At 33.9% G+C, this 15,426-nt stretch overlaps 1 protein-coding gene across 1 annotated transcript in view; it reads right to left on the reverse strand.

Moving 5' to 3' along the window:
- Positions 1-15,111, reverse strand: part of LOC145260215 (uncharacterized) — a 51,081-nt gene extending 35,970 nt beyond the window's left edge. Inside the window, exon 1 of the mRNA XM_080118040.1 lies at positions 14,940-15,111. The gene's annotated coding sequence lies outside the window, so the exon portion shown is untranslated. The remainder of the gene's footprint in view (positions 1-14,939) is intronic.
- Between the last annotated feature and the right edge of the window lie 315 nt (positions 15,112-15,426).

The following is a 15,426-nucleotide window of genomic DNA, read 5'->3' on the forward strand; positions in this document are numbered from 1 at the left end:
GGGGTTTGGAGGTGTGTGTTGAGCAAAAATAAATTAAAAAAAAAAAGTGGTAGTAAGCAGGCAGGCAGGCTCGAACCCATGACTCAAAGGCGGAAAAGAAAGTAAAAGAAAATCTGACATCTTAGCCGATGTCTCCATGACGTGACCGGAAGTCAAAAGCGCTGAAATTAACCAAAGTCAATCTAATAGTGACCATGACTTGCTAAAATGGCGGAAAAAAAAAAAAAAAAAAAAAAAAAAAAAATCGACCCCTCCTTGCACAAAACAGCCGAATTTAGGATGAAAGAATTAATGTTTTTGGCCAATTTTTTTATATTTGTCGTCAGAGACGTCAAGCTTCAAAATGACACTGATCTTGTCAGGATCCATCGCCTTTGTCAAAAGTTTTTGCGAGACATACATACATTTAAACAGACAAGTGAGACTTATATAATAGCCTAGCGAGGGATACCCGGCGTTGCCCGGGTGTTTGGATGTGTGTGTGGTTTTGAGTAAATCAAAACTCCAGAGGGAGGGGGGGGGGGTTAAAATATAAAAAAAGTTTTCGTACATAAGTATGAGGATCGAACCCGAACCCTTGAGGCAAAGTTGGAAATTAGAGTGTGAAAAAAAAAAAAAAGAAAGTGCGACTTTAACCATTGGGCCACCGCGGAAAACTAACGGAAACACATTTGAATTTATTTATTTAAGTATTAAAAACAGAATTGACACGTGGCCGCAATAAAAGTTAACTCTGCTGCTTCTATTTGACCTCATTAATGAGGGCAAATAGAAGTAGCGGACTTAACTTTTGCTGCGGGACAGCTTTTGAGTTTGTTCACCCAACTTTGGCTGGTTGTTTCCAAGAAACCAGCTCCCTATTCCCAAGATGTTGGGGAGGGGGAAACCAGCTCCCCATTGTTCAGATTGAATAGCAACTGTCTGATATGAGGAGTTTGACCCCACATTGCTCAAAGCTGATTGCTTTCTGGACGTTTCGGCAAAAGCCGAGAACACAACCCATTTGAATTTAGTTTCACTGTATTTATACTAAAAAGCAGGACCATCAGAGGACAGAGCGAAATAGCTTGAATCTCATAAAAGTCGATGTAAATAAATCTAGAGGTGACCTGCATTCCCAAATCCTAGATATTATTATCTAGGGTCTATATAAACAGTTCTAAGCGATAGTAACCCCCACCCACCGGGACCGTCAGCAAAAAAAGCCTTTTCGAGACATACAAAAAATGTGCGTGTGCATTTGTCTTTTATATTTATATAATTATTTTTATTTATATTTTTATATATATATATATATATATATATATATATATAGATGAGAAATAATTTGGCCAGGGGACTAATTTGCAAAAAAAAACTTTTTAAAAATTAAAAAATAATGATACTGTCATTCATCAAATTCTGTCTGTGTTTGTTTACAATATCATGTCAGCTGATATTTGTGCTTAATGATGAATGTCCTGGAAAAAATCACTTCTGATTAATGTTCAGCTTAAAACTATGAAAACAAAGAAGTGATTTCCGGCAATTTTAGACGGTACCACTTTTATTGTAAACTAGCGGGGGGAGGGGGGGGTACCAGGCGTTGCCTGAGTGTTTGGAGGTGTGTGTGTGATCGGGCGGGGGTGTGGGGTGTTAATGAAAACCTAAGAATAAGCGAAGTAAAAAAAAAAAAAAAAAAAAAAAAAAGAAAAACGAACGTTAAAACTTAGCTGCAAAATAAAGCAGGGCGGGGGTAATCAAAACATAATAAGCGAAGTAAAAAAAAAAAACTAACAGAAGGCAAACACGATGTTAAATGTAAAAATCAGAAAAACAAAAACAAAAAAGAAAACAGAACGTTAAAACTTATCTGAAAAATAAAGCGGGGGGGGGGGGGGGAGTACCCGGGCGGTGGGGTGGGCGTAATCAAAACAAAATACACAAAAAAAACTAACGTAAGGTAAACGAACGATGTTAAATGTAAAAATCTGAAAAACAAAAACAAAAAAGAAAACAGAAAAACGACCGTTAAAACTTCTGAAAAATAAAAAAAAAAACAAATAAAAAAAAAACATGTGAAAAATGGCTTAAATAAGCCTGTTTCAATATTAAAATTAAAAAAAATCGGTGGGTACCCAGCGTTGGCCGAGTGTTTTTGGGTGTGTGTGGTCGGTCGGGGGTGGGTTAGGGTTAAGAATAAGTGAAGTAAAAAAAAAAAAACAGAAAAATGAACGTTACGTGAGAAATGGCTGAAATAACCCTGCTTCAATATTAAAATTTTTTAAAAAATCGGAAAAAAAAAAAAAAGACATCTCACACCACGATTCGAACCCAAAATGTTTAAATAATGACCCAACACTCTAGTCAACTGATCTAATATGACGTACATGAAATTGTGTCAGTTCTTCAAATATTTAAACTAAATCAGGTTATGACATCGACTGACGCATGCGTAGAACCGATCTCGTCACGAGAGGACGGTTTTTGCTGACCCCCCCCCCCGTTTAGAAAAGTGCTGATTTCAGGGTGAAAAAAATTAACGTTTTTGGCCAATTTTTCAATATTTGTCGGGCGAAGGATGGGGCTTTCATATGAGACCAAGTTTGTGAATTTTTGTTCTGTCTGTCGAAAGTTTTTAGCAGACATACAAACACACACACACACATACATACATTTTTGCTTTTATATATATAGCCTAGCGAGGGGTACCCGGCGTTGCCCGGGTGTTTGGAGGTGTGTGTAGTTTTGGGTAAATCAAAACCTCCGGGGGGGGGGGTTAAACTAAAAAAAAAAAGGTTTTGGTAGGTAAGTATGAAGATCGTTAACCATTGGGCCACCGTGTTTGCGACCTAACCATCTCGACCACGGGAATAGATGAATTGATAAGTATGTTACGTTGACGTTTATAAAGCAAAATTAGCAGGTGCGAGAACGTTAAGTTGCGTGATGTTTGACCTAGTTTTGCACTGGAAGCCAGTTTCTGTTTTCCCTGCTATGTGACGATCAAAAAATATCTGGAAAATAGCTTGTAAAAGTCAGGTAAATTAAAGATAGCTGCGACCCGAGTTCCTTAGTCGTAGATATTATTATTTAGACAGCATATAAAACGTTTTAAGAAGGAGCGAGCCAACCGAGAATGACGGCCAAAAAAGCCTTTTGTAGACATACACAAAAAGCGAACACACATACATACACACACACATTTTTGCTTTTATATATATACTAGCGGGGGAACCCGGCATTGCCCGGGTGTTTGGAGGTGTGTGTGCTGTTAAATAAAAAAGAAACCGGGGGTGGGGGGTAAAAGTTGGTAGGATCGAACCCGAAGCCCTGAGGCGAAGTTGGAAAATCGACCAGCCAGAATGAGTTACTGAAAGATGTTTGAATTTATTTAAGTAATAACCAAATTGACAGGTGCCCGCATGGAAGTCGTAGAGCGTTACGACGTAAGCAATAGCTATTCAGCAAATGAGGTCAATAACCAGGTTTGTTTGTTATAAGCGAAGTAAAAAAAGAAAACATAAAAACGAACGTTAAAACTTAAGTGGGGGGGGGGAGGTGATCAAAACATCAAAAAAAAAAAAACAGAAAAAACTAACATAAGGCAAACGAACGATGTTAAATGTAAAAATCGAAAAACAAAAAAGAAAACAGAAAGATGAATGTTAAAACAAAAAAAAAAACACATGAAAAATGGCTTAAATAAGCCTGTTTCGATATTAAAATTTTAAAAATAAGCGAAGTAAAAAAGAAAACAACGTTAACACTAAGCGGGAAAAAAACACAAAAAAATAATAACGTAATGCAAACGAACGATGAAAACAGAAAACGAACACATGAAAAATGGCTTAAATAAGCCTGTTTCGATATTAAAATTTAAAAAAAACCAACAAAAAAACCATCTCACACCACGATTCGAACCCAAAACGTTTACATAATGAACCAAGGCCTTAACCGACTGAGCTAAGGCGACGTTCACAAAATTTGTTCGGTTTTTCAACTATTTAAAGTAAATCAGGTCATGACGTCATCTGACGCATGCGTAGAATCGGTCATTGTCACGAGAGGACCGTTTTTGTTGACCCACCCCCACCCCCCGTCGAAAATTGTCGATTTCGGGGTGAAAAAGTTAATGTTTTTGGCCAATTTTTTGATATTTTTCGAGCAAAGGATGGAGCTTTGATGTGATACTGAGTTTGTGAATTTTCGTCGCGTCTGTCGAAAGTTTTTAGCAGACATCCAAACATACACACAAACAAACATACACACAAACATACATACATACATTTTCACTTTTATATATATATAGAAGATAGATTGTGTAAACTGAACTTATTAATAAGAAAAAATTAAAATAAAATGGTGAGATACACCCAGGCTTGAACATGGGATCATTCGATCTGTAGTCGAATGATCTACCACTCAGCTATATCTCAAGACATAAAGAATTCATCTTTTTTTAATAGAAATCATTTGCTAAGATTTTATTATCTCTTTTGCCGGAATAACATAAAATATTTTCCTGTAAAAATTCTTTCTATCTAGAAGAACCTATGAGGAAAGAACTCTCTCTTTCACACATGCACACTTTTATATAATAATAGAGATGTTAGATTACATTGGATGAAGTTACTTTAGTCTTGCGTACAACAAAAGTCATGTTACAGATAAGTATCATTTGGTACGCAAAAAGGGCATATATATGAGGTGCCTTCAATAAGTTTCCAGACTTTTTGCACAGGCATTTAAAATTGTCATAGACTCTTGAAAATTCAGTATGTTATTGACATACATCTTAAAAGATGACTGACCATATTTTATGATTTCAGGTTCAAATGAACAGCTACAGCAGGAATTGGAATACATCCTGCTAAAGCCCGATTGTCATAGCTGGTAAATTTCAAAAATGCAATATGAACGTGAGGACACTTTAGAAGAATGATATGCAATAAAATTGTTTTAAACTTGGAAAAAGAAACGTATGGAATACTTCAGATTGTTTTTGAACCATCTTGCATGAAGCGAGCATCAGTTTTTGAGTGGCATAAGAGATTCAAGGAAGGCAAGAAGGAATGATGGGGTGTGGGAGGAGTAAAGAAGTCAGAACACCAGAGTTGATTGGCCAAATAAAGAATTTCATGGATAAGAATTGTTGTGTGTCTGTAGAGACAATAAGTGCACAGTTCAATGTTAGTTACACACAATTATTTGCAAGGAACTGAAGATGCCGAAGATTTGCAAAGTTTGTCTCAAGGGTGCTGCATCCTTGTCACAGACTATTTGACAAAGATGGGCATAAAGACAGTTCCTCTCCCTCCCTATAGCCCAAACCTTGCTCCTTGTGACTTTTGGTTACTCCCTAAGCTCAAGGAAAACATTAGGGGCTGTCGTTATGAGACAATTGGGGAGATGAAAGAGGCTATGACGAGGGTCATTGACATGACCACACAAAAGGATTTCCATGGGGTCTTCTAGAAGTTGTTGGAACGGTACAAGTGCATTGCAGCCAGAGGAGATTACTTCAAAGGGAACTAGAGTTTCATGCGTCAATAACAGTGCCCATACGAAAAATGTTTGGAAACTTATATAAAGGCACCTCATATTAGTCAAAGGTTTCACATATCAACCAACGCATACGGGGCACAAACATAAAATAAACTAATACAATGTTTAGACACAGTTACACCTGGTATATTTCAAAGCAACAAACAAAACTGCCAGTGCAAAGTTTTGGTTGGGAATTGGAATCATAATGCAGCTTTTAAGTTATATACCACTCACCTGCTAGATTTGATAAATATATGAAGATGTATGCTCCACCTTTTCCGATAACTTTTGCAAATTAATTTGCATTATCGCAACAGCCATTCACCATTGATATCTTGCTGGAAACAACCATGGCCTTTACTAGAATTTGGGTGGCACTAAGCCTCGCTAAGGTCCTAATTATCTTCACACTCATCCAATGAAGATCTGGTTAGTGCTTTCTCTCCTCAGTCTTTATATTCTCCTTGACTCTTCATGAAGCACCAGTTGATGCCAACACTTTTTTTTTTGGGGGGGGGGGTTAACTTATAATTATATGGCTTCAGTTTTTTTTTTCATTCCAAGTGGTGTTTTTTCTGTTTATTATTATTTGTTTGATGGACTGTCACTGCCATATTGGGGAATGCTCTGCTTAAATCACTTTCTTTTCTTTGTCAGACTACAAAGCTGACGTCACAATCTAGTGAGAGAGGAAAACTCTTCTGTTCTTAATGCCCCCCTTCCCCCCCCCACACACACACAGAAGAGATGTTAGTCTTTCCCCATCAATAAATTTTTAAAAAGGGATTTGCAATTATACTTGTTTGGTCTTCTCACTTGAAGAATATTAGGTCAACACTCGGGATGCACATGTTATATACAAAGAGTTGCAAAGAAACAAAGACAAGGAAAGATTTCGATTAACTTTTTTTCAGTTACAGACATTTATTTACAGGTACTTCCAGAATAATGGCTTGTGTCTTGTTCAAAAGTCTTCTTGTACTCAAATGTGCTTAACAAGACTACCGTGTCAAACACATAGAACTTTGTCTGGCCATGTTTAGGACACGTTTTTACCTGTTGCTCATGTGTGTAATACGTCTATTTCTGCTTTCTCATATCTCGAATCCTCTTCAATTCGAACACATCTTTAATATCTGCTCCTCTAAACACGCGAGTCCTTTTTATCTCTGCTGTCACATGGCACAGCTGGCTTGGTCATTTGCATATGGCAGTTGTTGCTGCTGCTACTAATCCAGTGTCAGCAGCTCCGTTTCCATCATATATTAGTGTTCCCAAGTGATAATCAGCGAAACGCCTTATTAGATTGTTAGGGTTAGGTTTTACTAGATTGTAAAGAAAAAAAAAAAAAAAAATGCATATGTTGATATTGTTATATTACAAAACCGAGCGTATAGAAGCAAGAAAAGGACAAACGAAAAGGTTGAGTTTAAACTTTTATTTAAAGTTAAAATGATTGTAAAATGAACTGTTTAATTTGTCAGGAAATGTCAGCAGTGGCGGGTCGGGTGTTGATATGAACTTGGTGACAATCTGGTGTTATTATCAGGCTATGGTAAGGGCGGCAGCAACAGGAACATGGCTTTGGTGTTCTGGAATAAGGGTGCGGTGACGGCCGCAGCGATGGCAAAAGAGGAGTAATCTTGATAGTTGCTGTCACTGATGAAAGGTCGAGGACTATGGCTGCTGACGAAACGAAGTTCACTGCTTGATACACTGGGCTGATTTCGGCTTAAGCTGCTAGTGTCAAGTAGATCGTTCCTAGCTGACTGCTGTGCTGCTGGTGACAAGTGGGTCATTCTTAGATTGCTGCTGTTGCTGCTGTTGGCAGGACGAACCTCGCTGCTTGAGCTGTGGTGATCTGCTTGCTTGTCGAAAAAGCGGTCGTATTTATTCTCATGTTGCGGATGTAGTTATAGACAAAGGTGGCTTTCAGCACTGGTCGCCATTTTCGGTTTTTATGTTTGTTTTGTGTTTTAATGTACTGTCGGGAATCATCTGTTTGATGTTTGTATACATGTATCATATCAATTTAAAGCTAAGAAAGTTGTGAATATGTTCTAGTAGGCATTGTACTGTTGCAGTGTTTTATAGGATAATTATGTGTTTATATGCTGATGGAGTTGCGTCTGCGGTGATGTTTGTGCTTTGAATTCTGATTTTTCTTTCGATGGATGTTTTTTTTTTTTGTGGAGGTGAGTTGTCAGTTATTCTGTTGATGTGGGTGTATAAAGAAATGGGCTTTAATGTTGTCATGTGCGTTTAGATAATTTATGTTGTGTCGACGAATGGTGTTCATCTTAGCATCGCCATTATTGTCACTGTCACTGTTCCTGCTGGTTTCTTTTTTATTCATAAATATGGAAGGATATGCGATATAACAATATTCACACTTCATTAAAATACAGAGCAGAAAAAAATAATGCAGTTTCATATCACTCTTTCTATTGTCAGAGTACAAAATCGGCTTCATAACCGTTTTTTTTTGTTTGTTTTTTCCACAGAGGAGACGTTAATTTAAAAAAAAAAAAATACTTTGCAATTATACTTATTTACTTGAAGAATATCATGCACTAAAGTTCTCAAGTGATAATAAACTGAAATCGGCAAAAGGTTTTATTGCATAAAAAGTTCATACGTTGGCAGAGTAGACAGGAAGATACAGTTTCAATGATAGATTAACATAAGGACAATATCTGATGCTATGAATCAAACTCTAGAAAAAATAGGTTTGGTGAAAATAGATATAATCATTTGTGGCTCACTTCACTCCAGGATACGCACTCGAAAAAAAAAAAAAAAAAATTGGGCAACCACATAGCATAGTTAACAGAGTAGAACTCTGAAACAAAACCAAATATACAACAAATAACTGTTACCAAACGCATTAAAACTTATTTTTTCTATCGATTTGTAGGGTTTCCAAATTCAGAAATTAAGTTTTGTAATTTCAAAATTACTTTTACTACTTTAACTTGGCCTAATGCCAGTCAAAGATGCGGTCGAATTGAGAGGAGGGTGATAGTAAAAATAAAAATTGGTTTACAACACCAATGACCATAAGTTTGGGCACAGTTGTCACTTGGATAAAGGTAATTTTTTAAAATTATTTTTTAAGCCTGAAATAAGCAACTATGCACACACACACACACACACACACACATATATATATTACACACTAATATATATAATATATATATATATATATATATATATTACACACACCTATATATTACACACACACACGTTAAAACTGAAAAAGAAAAAAACAAGATCTAGAAAAATATAATAAATTTATAACTTAAAATATTGCATTAAGAAATTTTTTAAAAATTCATTTTAACATTGCATAATCAATCTTAATTAATACTGCAATATTTAAAGTTATAAATTTATATTCTTTTACTAGAATATCGTCTTTTACTTTTCCAGTTTTAACAACTAATCCTTTTACTTTTCCATGTTTAAATCTTAACCATATTACTTTTCATGTTTGCATTTTTGTAAGTAATCCATGATTTTTCTAGGCTTTGCTTTGAAATAAAATTTTCTCTTTCTGACAGTACAACTGAGCGACAGATCGGGATAGCGGTGAATTATTAGCGGCAGTTTTTTTTTTTTAATATCCTGTTACGTCATCATCTCTGCCGTTCCCAGCTGATTCGAGGTAGCCTAACAGATTTGGTTGCTGTAGTAACCAATAGCCAATAAAACAAATGTCTCTCCGTTCCTTACAGATTCTGAGAATTTTCGAACACAGTAATTTTATAACTTTTGTTTTACTGAACAAGTATTGAAAATTTTTCTTTTCAAAATATAGCTGAGAAGGTGACCTATGAACTGTAAAAAACTGTTTGAAATTTGGTCGCAAGAAGTGAGTGGTGAAGCTTTAAAGCAGTTCTAAATGAGTAAAACTAACACTTAACCATATATTTAAAGACCGTAGTGTTTGAATGATATATAAATGACAAAAAAACTATTCCGAAATTCATGATGTTGACCATCTTATAATTTATTCCTTTAGTTCAGTTGACTTTCACAATTCTTGACAGTATCTGTTTCATAGCGTAAAATCAATCAGTGAATCTATTATGCCTTTATTTATAACTATCAAAACACCGGGGTGGGGGGTGGGGTAAAATAAAAAAGAAGTTTTGGTAGGCGAGTATGAGGATCGAACCGGAACCCTTAAGGCAAAGTTGGAAATTAAAGTGTGAAAAAAAAAAAAAAAAAAACGTGCGACGTTAACCACTGGGCCACCATGACATACAATGAAAAGACGTTTGAACTTATTTAACTATTAAAAACAGAATTGATACATGGCCGCAAGAAAAGTTAACTTTGCTGCTTCTATTTGACCTGATTAATGAGGTCAAATAGAAGTAGCGGACTTAACTTTTGTTTACCCAACTTCGGCTAGTTGTTTTTCCAAGATTTTGGGGAGGGGGAAACTAGCTCCCCACTGTCCAGATTGAATAGAAACTGTCTGATATAAGGAGTTTGGCCCCACATTGATCAAAAAAAAAAAAAAAAAAAAAAAAAAAAAAAAAAAAGACCAAAGCTGATTGCTTCTGGACGTTTCCCGGCGCGATGCCGAGAAGACACCAGTTGAATTTAGTTTCACTTTATTTATACTAAAAAGCAGGACAAAGGCTCGACAGAGCGAAATAGCGCGAATCTCATAAAAGTCGACGTAAATAAATCTAGAGGCAACCCACGTTCCCAAATCGTAGATATTATTATCTAGGGGGTATATAAATAGTTCTAAGCGATCGTAACCCCCACCCCCGGGAGCGTGTGCGAAAAAAGCCTTTGCGAGACATACACGAAATGGTCACACACATTTTGCCTTTTATATATATATATATATATATATATATATATAGTTAGATAGAAGAAGAAAATGCTATATATATATATATATATATATATATATAGCATTTTCTTCTATCTATCTATATATATATATATATATATATATATATATAAAAGGCAAAATGTGTGTGACCATTTCGTGTATGTCTCGCAAAGGCTTTTTTCGCACATGCTCCCGTATATATATATATATATATAGACAGTCATTTTTGATTGGCGAATTCAGTTATGTCAAAATAATAAAACACATTTTGAAATAAGCAAAACTTACACTTTTCCAAATTTAAAACTGTGCAGGTTGATTAAAAATTAAATTTTAATGCGTTTGGTACAAGTTATTTGGGTTCTTAAGTATTTTTGGTACCACGCTGAAATAACGCTATAATTAACATGGGAAGGGGAGGGTGTTTTGCAACTATTCTGCGTTTCCACCTAACAATCTATATAATACTAAAAGTCTATGGATCTTGTATGTTTGCAATCAGATTTCCGGTTTTCAACATCCGGTTGCGCATGCGTAAATAGCAACGTCTTCAATCCGTTATTCCAATTCCGGAATTTTTATATCGCTTTAAATACAAACAATTTCATTTAATTTGATCAAATAGTTTTTTGTTTTTTTTTAACGGCTAAAAACATTCAACTTCGTAAAGTCTGTCGCAGTTTCAAAAAAACTTCTCCCTTTTAAAAAAACAAAAGTAAACAAACAAGAAAAACAACACTCATTATTAATAGAAACAGCGGCGGTGAAAGAAAACACCTCTCACTTTCCCTCTAATAGATTTCAACACTCCTACTCCCTCTGTTTTCGTTACGTACGCGAGAAATCTTTAATTCATGTCATTATAAATAAATAATTTTATAAAATCAACCGTAGTTTTTTGGGTTTTTTTTAACGGCTAAAAACATTCAACTTCGTAAAGTCTGTCGCAGTTTCAAAAAAACTTCTATCTTTTAAAAAACAACACTCATTATTAATAGAAACAGCGGCGGTGAAAGAAAACACCTCTCACTTTCACTCTCATAGATTTCAACACTCCTACTCCCTCTGTTTTCGTTACGTATGCGAGAAATAGTTACGTGTATGTGTGAGAGAGAGAAAAAGGGAGCGATGTAAAACTGGATAGTTAAGCGAAAGGAAAACATAAAAGTTTTTTTAAAACACTCAAATTGTACAAAAAATGTTGTAAATAGAAAAGTATTGTCTTAGTTTTAGTGACCTTATTATTAGCATATGAATACAATATTTATTTTCTGTACAATAAGTGCTTAAGCACCCGTGCTTTTCAGCGATACATATTCAATAAAATAAATTGATTAATATAATTAATCTGGATATAAGAGAGTTAGAACCTGATAAGAAGTCTCAATTAAGCAAAAGGATAACAAAAGTTTTCTTTAAAAAAAATTAATTGTACAAAAAATGTAAATAGAAAAGAATTGTCTTAATTTTATTGACCTTATTATTAACATACAAATTAAATATTTTACACAATGGGTACTGAATGTTTGCTTAAATTAAATGAAAAAAGTTACATTTTATTTTCATTTTCTATTTAAAAAGCCATTATTAACATGTGGAGAGTGTTTTTTTTATTATTCTGTACTTTCAACTAACAATTTCATTTAAAAGATGATATATCAAAATTTGAATTTAACTATAATAAGGATTATGATACCTGTTCAGTGCATATTTACCTATAAGTATGACCAACCACTTATAATTCAGTAACTGTAATTTAAAAAAAAATAACAATTATAATAAACAGAACGACTCATAGAAATCTATCTATATTCTTTTTTCATTTTAATATACTTTCATAGAAATGCTTCTGTTATGTAAAAAAAAACTATTTTCTTTATGCCACAAGTGTCACGCTCATACATGAATTCCATAGCTAATATAACGTACTGACCCAACGGGTCACGGGTGGTCTAGTTTAATATAAAACAGATATCGTGAAACTCGAATTTAACCTGAAAAAAATCTATTTAAAAATAGCGCGGTACCAAGAATAGATAAGTACCATTACTTGTTGTAGAGTTTTTTTTTAATTATTTTATTTTCGATTTCTTGACTGTTAACTATAGTGCGTGAATACCAAAAATTGCCTCAGTCGAAGATGATGAAGTGAAAACAAAGTAGCACATTAACAAACACGGACATTTACGGCAATATGTTAGCGTTAAAAGGCATTAAAAATGTCTTTCCAAAACCTTGAAAGGTATTTTTGTTTTACTTTAACTATAACTCGCCGCTCACATTCGACATGTCGACTTTTCGGGTATGCTGACAAATATCAGTTAAATTTGGGGCTGATAAGTAGTTTACCAGATAAAAAAACATTTGTTATCCAGCGTAAAAGCTAATGTAATCCCTGGCAGCCATTTTTTTCATTAGTAATGTGCATGAAAATCTCTTCCGAGCAGACGACACAAAAAAACAAAAACAAAAAAAAAACTCCCAACCTCCCCATGTTAAGAACGGCTTTCGGATTAACCCCCCTCCATGTTAAGAACGGCTTTCCGAATAAACACCTCGGTGCTTGTGCAAGTTGTGCACTCTTGCTACCATGCTATTTTTAATTTTTTTTTTTTTCAGGTTAAATTCAAGCTTCACGATATCTTTTTATTTATTTATTTTTTTAAATTAAATTGTTAGGTGGAAGCACAGAATAGTTACAAACACACTCCCCTCCCCATGTTAAGAATGGCTTTCAAAATAACATTATTTCATCACGGTGGCAAAAGTGCACAAGTAACAACACTTCCAACCTCCTCATGTTAATAGCTTTCGGAATACATACCTCATTTTTTTCCATTTTGGGGAGGGGTGAAAAAATATTTGCTTTTCGTCTACTTCAGTTGCACGTTTGCGCATTACTAACTACTCGGTTATGAAGACAAAATGGCTGCCAGGGATTACATTAGCTTTTACGTTGGATATCATATTTCCATATCTGGTAAATGACTTAACCTCAAATTTAACAGCGATATTCGTTGTCAGCATACTCGGACACCGACAAAAGTCGACATTTCGAATGTGAACGGCGAGTTGTAGTCAATGTAAAAATTTACCCTTTGAAACCCCTAAATCTGAATAATTAATACATTAAAAAAAGAAAAGAAAATCACTTCTTTAATTTTATTAGTATTTATATTTTATTTATTTTTAGGTCGGGCATTTTGTTTGTGAATGTTTCAACTTTTAGGGACTCTTGGTGTTCAAAACTATAAATTAAGGATTAATTTTATTTATTACGAAATTAAACTTTCGTAAATAAAATTAATCCTTTGTAAAAAAAAAAAAAAAATGCTTATGCACTTATTACCGTGCTATTAAATAATAAAATTAAATTCGAGTTTTACGATATCTTTATTATTAAATTATTAAGTGAAAGTACAGATTAATTACAAAACTCACCCTCCCCATATTAAGAATAGCTTTCTAAATAACGTTATTTTAGGGCGATAACATTAGTACCAAAAAAATTTTGGGTACTAGTGAGTGCACTTATTGATCTGTGCTGAAATAACGTTATTAATTAGAAAGCCATTCTTAACATGGGGAAGGGGCTGTTTTGTAGCTCTTTTGTACTTTAACTTCACAATATAATAATAATAATAAAAAAACTATCATAAAACTTTAATTAAACTTGAAAATACTATTTAAAAAAAATAGCGCGGATCAATTAGCACCAAAAATTTTTTAAAAATAAATAAAATTAATTTTTTTTTAAAGTTACGCACTTTGCAATAATGACTTCAAAAGTATAAATTTTAATGCTTTTATTTCTTACGAAAGTTAAATTTTGTTAAAAAAAAAAAAAAAAAAAGGACCCTTTTTCAGTCATTTATTTTCATATTATAACAATTTCTTTCTTTTCTTGGCTATTGTAAAAATGCCTCATGAATCATTTTTCGAAAGTAATATTTAAAGTTTTAGAACTTTGACTAAAAATTATACTTAGCATCGAAAACTCATTTCATTCTAAATAATTTATATGACTGAAATAGGAATTCACCAAATAAGCTAGCTTGGTCTTGTATTTTTAATTTTCTTTATATTTTTTTGGCATCTCAGCTAAAAATGCCCCCCCCCCGGAAAAATATAGATGGCTCAAATGGCCACAATTCAAATAATTTGTACCTTTGAAAAGAAAAAAAAATGTTCCAGTAATTTTTTCTAAAATTCCTTTTAATTCTCCAAAGTTTTAAAATAAAAGCAACAGTCTGAACAAGTTAAAAATGGTTCAATTTTTCCAACTAAAAACTATAACACAAATTTTCGACTGCGCGTTTATCATATCCAAGAATGAGCACTTGTAAAAATTAAAATTATTCTCTTAGCGACATAAAATAACACAATGCCATTTATTTTATTTTTATTTAAACACATTTTAATTTATGGCATTCTGTTGAATGGCGTGTTCAAGTAGGACACGAATTCAAAAATGCCGTCGTAAAATATTTAAATAAAAATCAAACAGCGAAAAGAAAAAAACACACACACAGTAAAACAAAAACAAATTTACCTGCAGTTATTTTTCTTGCGATATTTTAATTTCTTTTCCAACTTTTTAGAATAAGAATGAGTTCTTCTGGTGTAGGTTAAATTATGGAAATAAAAAAGAGGAACTAAAAATGATGGCAGAAATTGCTTGCAATATTCCCAAAGTGCGACGGCCGTCATTTCGCAAAAGAATCCTTGAATTTGATTGGACGATTTCGATTTGATTATGCAAATTTCTTCAAGCTGTATTCAAATGAGATACCGACAAGTTAAACTTTAACAATATCCAATACTGAATTTGCATAATCTTCGAACCGAACCGCTGCTAAAACTTTAAACAAATCAATCTTCTTTCATAGAATAGTGGCGCGGTATTTCTTTTTAGTTTAGGACAACACATCTTTATTTTTATACTAGCAAGCCGCCAGGCGTTGCCCGGTCGTAAAATACGCACAAATATTTTAATTCACATAGAAACTAAGACATGTGCATGTGAGTACTATGCTTTT

The sequence above is a fragment of the Euprymna scolopes genome, chromosome 36 (assembly GCF_053919585.1).
Source record: "Euprymna scolopes isolate OS-2025 chromosome 36, ASM5391958v1, whole genome shotgun sequence".
NCBI classification, from domain to species: domain Eukaryota; kingdom Metazoa; phylum Mollusca; class Cephalopoda; order Sepiida; family Sepiolidae; genus Euprymna; species Euprymna scolopes.